Below are 7,722 nucleotides of genomic sequence, written 5' to 3'. Positions count from 1 at the left end.
AAAAAACCAAGCTAAAAAGCTTTTTTTTGTTGTTGTTGCCTCAGTTTCCCAATGCCTTCTTGCTTTACCGTCCCAAGTATTCAGCCTTCTTTTGGCTGCCAACTGAGTCTTTTTGTTGGGTTACCAACTTGTTGAGTTGGGATTTGAACCCACGCCTCTGTCCCAGTCTTATCCGCAACTATGTTTTTAGCCACTAGCACCATCATGGCTTTCACATTAAGTGTTGTATTTTTGAGTCCTTTGTTGGATACAATGTTTATCGTGATTTTAAAAGTTGCAGGATTTTGAACCAGGACTTTCACTTTGGAAGGCAAACAATTCTCCTTTGCACCACTGAATTGCTGAGTGTTTGCTGCTTCTTGTAGAAATAAATGTATAAAGTTAAAAAGAAAACTTTGCATTTGTGAACCCTCACTTCTGCTACAGTTCTGTTTGTCCAATACCTGCCATTAATCAGCACGCTAACTGGTCTTTCATGTAAAGTTGTACCATTTTTAGGGGTGAAAGCACAAGCCTTTGTTTTATATAAAATAAACTCTAAAGGATGTAGGACATGAACCAACCGTGTTGGAAAATGATCAATTATCCTTTGCGCCACTCATTTGCTGGGTAGTGGTTTGTAATTGTAGAAGTATGAATTTATTCTAGGTTAAAAAGATTTCATGGCATCAGGGATTTGAACCCACAGTCGTGCTGCATTTTCATTTGTCATATACCTGCTGTTAACCACCACACCAGCTTGTCTTTGTTGGTAATTTTAGGGTGAACACAAATGTCTAGCCTTTGCTTTGTTTTATACAAAATAAGCTTTATAAAGGACATGGGATTTGAACAAGAACTTTCATGCCGGAAGGCAAACAATCACCGCTTGCTCCACTGAATTGCTGTATACCCTCTTGTACTTGTAAATGCATGTGTGTGAACTATTGAACTTTTACTATTGTAAAAAGAAAGCTTTGCATCTGGGATTTGAACTCACACTTGTGTTGTGTCCTTGTTTGTCAAAGACCTGGTTTTAACCATCACACCAATTGATCTTTTTCTAAAAGTATAGTCTTGTCTTTGGGTGAAAACACAAGCCTCTATGCTTTATTCTATATAAAATATACTCTAAATGTTGTGGAATTTGAGCCAAGTGTTTAATGTTGGAAGGCAAACAGTTGTATCCTTTGTGCCAGTTCTTGTACTTGTATGTGTAAAAAGAAAACTCTTGTAAAGTCGTGGGGTTTGAACACATTCTTGAGTGAAAGACCTGCCTTTAACCACAATACCAAGCGGGCCATCATAAAATGAGTGAAAACTCAAGCCTCATTGTTTCATTTTATATAAAATAATGTTCAAATGTTTTGGGATTTGAACCAAGCGTTTCATGTTGAAAGGCAAACAATTACCCTTTGTGCCACTAAATTGCTGAGCAGGTCCAGATGAACTTAAGCTGAGGATTTAAAAAATAAATTATTTATTTTTGGGACTTGAACCCATGCATCAATTGCAGTTTCATTTGTCAAAGATCTGTATTTAACCACAACACCGGTTGATCTTTCACGAGCAGCTGTGGCATTATTTATTTATGGCATATATATATTAAAGAAACTTTAAAATGCTGTGAGATATTTTGGTATGTGTTGTTTAATATGATTATATTATTTTAATGAGCGATGGGAGAATTTGAACATCAGACTCCAAATTTGAAAAACTTTAAAGACTTTATGCTTTAAGCTACTGTGCTTGATTTTTTTCTTCTTCTGTTATTCATGTGAAACATTTACCAAAAAAAATTGCGATTTGTACTAAGACTTTTGTGTTGAAAGGCAAACAATTATCTTTCACGCCACTGAATTGACAAGCTTTTGACGGCACATTATTTGATGTGTACATTTGTATGAACTAACTTAGGCTAGGTTAAAACATGGATCTGTGGGATTCAAAGTCATGTTTGTGTAGTTTGAACCCGGAGTTCTCAGATCATAATGCTTTGTCTAAATGATACCGAAGAAGTAATCGAAAGATTATGTTCTTCTACACAGAGATGCCAATGAAAACAATACTAAATTTATGTAAAAAATAAATCGGTGCTTGTTACCGACTGGTGTTTTGTTTCATTAGACTCAAGGACAATGGACTCTTTGTTGATCCATCACAATCATTGGTTTTCCTACATGCCCTACATTTAGAATTTTGAAGATCTCACTGAACTTTTAAGAGCGCCACCTTGAGACATAAATGTAGAAATGAATGAGTGTGAATCTGAACCCAGGAGAACACTACACTTTTCACATACAAAACACAAAGACTCAACAACACATAATGAATGGTTGACATCATCTGACATAACGCAAAGACAACAACAACAACAACAAGTCCAGAGGAAATAATCCAGTAAACAGGATAAACTTTGAACAATGAGGCAGTCATATTCATGATTTATTCATGACAGTGCATTCTGGGAAACCAATCCCAACATCAGGAAATTGGTTGTAAAAAGTCTAACCTACCCCTTGGTAGCAGCACACAAGACAGTCCAACTCAAAATAGTGCTCTCCAGGGGCCTCATTTATAAAACGCTGCGTAGGATCCTTACTAAAAATGTACGTGCGCCAGAAAGCTAAAAATGTTGTACGCAAAAAAATATTCAGACTTATAAAACCGTGCGTACGCCGGAATCTGCGCAGAATTCACTTTATAAATTCCAGTTAGCGGAAGATTGTGCGCACATGCGTCTCCTCCCCGAAACAACCATAAATGGAGCTTACAACGCCTAGTTTTACTTTGCATATCCTCATCTGCATATCATTTGCATATGATTATTCATCCACGTGATAACATGTTTAACGGTACAAGACATTAGGAAAATATGAAATGCGGCTGTGCTGTCACATTAGTTACATTAATAAAAACTAGTAGCCTATCCTTGCCTTGTTTTTGAATAAATAAATCAAATAGTATAGAATACATTTCGGAGAAAGTTTTTCTTTATCTTTTCCACTGGCCAAAGAGTATTTTTAATTTATGTATGTTTTTAATGGAAACAGATAGACCTTGTTGTGCATTATTTGCACGAATCCATTTTCTCAGACAATCTGCTATTATCATGATAAGCAATTATCTCTTTAGTTAAAACATTAAAACACAGCATGCAAGAGGAAAAGTGTTCGAAAGCATTGCGTTCACAACAAATATTTATATTTATTGAATATAAAACATTTTGTAACTTCTCAGTAATGATTTCATGTAATTTAAGTGTTTAACTACATTAATCAGAATGGCATATTTAATCTAAATCTTTACAACAGAAGTAAAACAAACTGTTATTGTGAACATGAACTGTATTTATGATTAGGACTTATAATGAAGATTTACGGTTTTAGATGCGTTATGCTATGCGTCAGTTTCACTAAACAGCCAAACGCGCTCGCTGGCGCGGACATTTAAGAAGGGATGGATGTTTGCTTCATGTGATAGGCTTGGTTTGTGAAATTATATTTGTATTATCTTTCTGTATATGTATAATTTAATTTTCTCTAGATTTTCTGTCTAAAAGTGACCAAAAGGACATTTAACTCCAGCTCACCATTGGTGTCGCCAAACTGCTCCATCTCCAAAACGTTCGTACGCATGGGTCAGAGTTTGCGTGCAGGTGCGCAAATTTTCCCGTCAAGTTTGTTTTTATAAATCACAACTTGTGCGTCGTAAGTGGCGTACGCATCTTTCAGGGCCTGTTTTGTGCGTACGCAATGGTTATAAATGAGGCCCCAGGTGTGTTAGTTGCTCAGGGGCAACCGAAAACAGTGCCATCATGTGTTTGACCTGTGCATTACCCACTGAGCGAGGTTAGATTAGAGAATTTACAGGCCAATATTTGAATAGTAATCCTAACTACAACAGTTCCTCTGTTTGCAAGGATGCTTAAAACAAATGTTGTTCCAAACCCGTTATGATTTAATGAAAAGTGAATCACCCCGGCAGCACATGTGTCATAGCTGGGACTCAAACCCAAACTTCTGATGTCTGAAAGGCCATAGCATTCCATGCTGAGCTACCAGCTCCTTAAACTGCTTCTTGTAATCTATTCAACAGGTCATGTCTATTTGCCTGGTGGTACTTCTTTGTCTGTTTGTCATTTTTAACTTTCAGACAAGGCTGTCAAGCTAATATCAAATTTTGTCTTGACAAAACTTTACCTATCCAGTTGAATGACTGGTTTGTCTTCAGGCCTTACTGAGGTGCTTTTTTGTTTCCCGTTTTGTATCTCTATCCATCTAAATGACCAAGAGAGAAAGCCAACCATTTTTCCTCGGTATCACACCCCATTTTCCCATGAAAATCGATTGGTTTTTGTCCAGCTATTAATCATTTAAAGTATCATTCAATGACAACTGGAAGGTCCTGGCCTCCCCTGACAGGATTGATTGATGTGTTTTGAAGCCAATAGGAGGTACAATGTCAAACTTTTAACTTGATAGTTAAATGTCAGATCAAACATTAGCCTCACGGAAAGCTAGTAGTCAGGGATGTGCATTTTTATTGTGACATTCATCCTCTCATGAAGATAAATGGAATTAATAAATGAAATTTAGTCTTAGCAGGCATTAAGTTATAAAAACTCATATCAATGGACAAACATTATGGGCAAATTGCTCTCATGAATTGTAATGTCTTGTCATGAAAAAGGTTTCTGTGTTTAGTCTGTTTACCTGCTTAGATCTAATGAGATTTCCAGACATTAACATCTTCATTCACATTCAATCCATCTTTATAGTCTTTGACACAGTGGTAGTGTACATTTAGTGTATATAGACTATGTTCATTATAGAATAAAATTTTTCCATTTGCCCATTTTGTCATAAAATGCTGGGATACATTTGCCAAAATGTGCAGTTTACAATAAAGCACACTACAGATCACTTGCTGAATTAAACATATTTAAACTAGTGCTGCAATTAATCAAATCTAACATACAAGTTTGTGTTTACATAATATATGTGTGTGTGAATATATATCATATTTATATCTGTATGTCTAAATATATATATATATATATATGTGTGTGTGTGTGTGTGTGTGTTCGTGTATACAGTATACACACACATACACACCAACCCACCCACCCATATATATAATATATAAATATAATAATGCACTTTCACACACATATATTAATCGATTTGATAGCACTAATTCAAACATATAATTTACATCATTTTTGACTGGTTATTATGGCAAAATAATCTGACTAGTTTAACCAAAGTGGCCAATCAGAATCAAGAATTCCAAAATCATTTTAAATACTCAATAAGCTTGGTTTCTTGACTTCCTGAACTTCTCACCTCTCAGCCATCTCAGAGTGACGGCCCCATCAGCAGAACGGATAACATGTAGACAACTTGCCACAATGATGTACTTTTAATACAGAGGGATGTGAAGAAGGTGCACTTTGCATAAAGGGCACTGCTTTTGATTCATTTTCATGCCAGCCTTCGCCACAGAATCCAAGTGACTGATGATTTCTCCATATGCGCGGATATGTTGAAATGAGCTCAGACAAAATATGGTGTTGCAAACTTTCTTAGACGCACCTATCTTCTTTACAGTGGCCATGTGCCAACCATCTCTGCATTTTAATCTCAAACCCAGTGGGTGGAAGGAAACTTTATCGTGCAGATGAAATATGAACAGTGCAATGTGTGCAGGGTTGTTGGGGGTATGAAGATGGTAGCAAATTTGATTTTATTTAGCGGAGACGCGACAACCCTGTGCACTTTTTGCTGGGTAGCTGTGACATACGGGCGAGCGGATCCTCATCCATAGATGTTTATTTGCTGTATCACAGGTCACAATTCATCAGGCACACACTCACCTCTATACGCATCCTCTCAAAGCCGTCCGGCACTGTCTGCGAGACTCATTGCCGATGTATTGATTAAACGTGAAATTTGAATAAATGAGTCATAGCATCTGTATGGAGCTTTTGTCGACACCCAAAGCACTTTACATGCAAATGAGACTCACCTCATCACCGCTGCCCACATGTGCGCATAGCAAACACATGAATATGGATGAGTGGACAATTTTAAGATAAACAAAGCTCATCACAGGTAGATGCAGAAATGCTCCTCGGCTCAGGTTGTGTAGGTCTTGTGTTCTTGTAGCAGCATGCAAAGTTTTTGTTGGTTGCACTAGAAAGCATAAGGGGATGTGAACCTTTGTAACCACCTGAAAAATATCTGCATTGATATTCAAATTAACATTGTTGCTTTTCATTATACAATATTACTCATTCTTCCCAGTACACATACTGTATAATATTACCAGAGGATGTGGCGGTCATGTCTGTTGGCTTTCCTTATATTAATCAATAGCATGAAAATGAATGCACAGTCAGTTATTGATGTTTGAGATGGGTTTATTCAGGCAGGGACGGCAGTGCTGGGAGAGGGTGACCAGACACAGGTGATGGGCATCTTTCCACTGTTTGACTGTAGCGATGGGGAAGGAATTTAATTACAGCTATGTTCATATTGGAGAAAAGAGTTGTCTGCATTGGAAAAGTGACGAGAGACAGACAGATTAAGAGGGATTTAGAGCATATGTTTGACCAAAAATAAGCACAGGTAGCTAGTTGCAATCAAGAACTGTTGTGCTTTCATGTCTAGAAATGCTAGTTTTTACTCTCTGTTGATTGTTGAAGCTTTTTTTGCATAAAATATGCTGAAATCATATTAATGTGTGGCATACATGCTTTAAGATTGACAAACTGGCTCATATGTTATGAAACGTTTGTTGATCGGTAATATATTCCGAGGGACATTTTCAATTTACACCAACATCAGTCAGTCCCTAAATCGTTTATGGTTGTTTTATGGTGTTTGGTGCATAATGTCCCTAAAGCTGCATAATGAGTCATATAAAGCTTTAAAAATCTTTTCAACTGGTTTTGTTTTTCCCTGACCTTTTTTACATGTTGTTATGTACAGACAGTATGTTGTAATGGATAATGAAAAAATATACAGGTCTTTTAAAAAAATTAGCATATTGTGATAAAGTTCATTATTTTCCAAAATGTAATGATACAAATTAAACTTTCATATATTTTAGATTCATTGCACACCAACTGAAATATTTCAGGTCTTTTATTGTTTTAATACTGATGATTTTGGCATACAGCTCATGAAAACCCAAAATTCCTATCTCAAAAAATTAGCATATCATGAAAAGGGTCTCTAAACGAGCTATTAACCTAATCATCTGAATCAACTAATTAACTCTAAACACCTGCAAAAGATTCCTGAGGCTTTTAAAAACTCCCAGCCTGTTTCATTACTCAAAACCGCAATCATGGGTAAGACTGCCGACCTGACTGCTGTCCAGAAGGCCATCATTGACACCCTCAAGCAAGAGGGTAAGACACAGAAAGAAATTTCTGAACAAATAGGCTGTTCCCAGAGTGCTGTATCAAGGCACCTCAGTGGGAAGGCTGTGGGAAGGAAAAAGTGTGGCAAAAAACGCTGCACAACGAGAAGAGGTGACCGGATCCTGAGGAAGATTGTGGAGAAGGACCGATTCCAGACCTTGGGGGACCTGCGGAAGCAGTGGACTGAGTCTGGAGTAGAAACATCCAGAGCCACCGTGCACAGGCGTGTGCAGGAAATGGGCTACAGGTGCCGCATTCCCCAGGTCAAGCCACTTTTGAACCAGAAACAGCGGCAGAAGCGCCTGACCTGG

This window comes from Siphateles boraxobius, unplaced genomic scaffold (assembly GCF_051911475.1).
Source record: "Siphateles boraxobius isolate OS27281-9 unplaced genomic scaffold, OSU_SipBor_1 19, whole genome shotgun sequence".
NCBI classification, from domain to species: Eukaryota; Metazoa; Chordata; class Actinopteri; order Cypriniformes; family Leuciscidae; genus Siphateles; species Siphateles boraxobius.
This window is presented reverse-complemented; position numbering follows the sequence as displayed.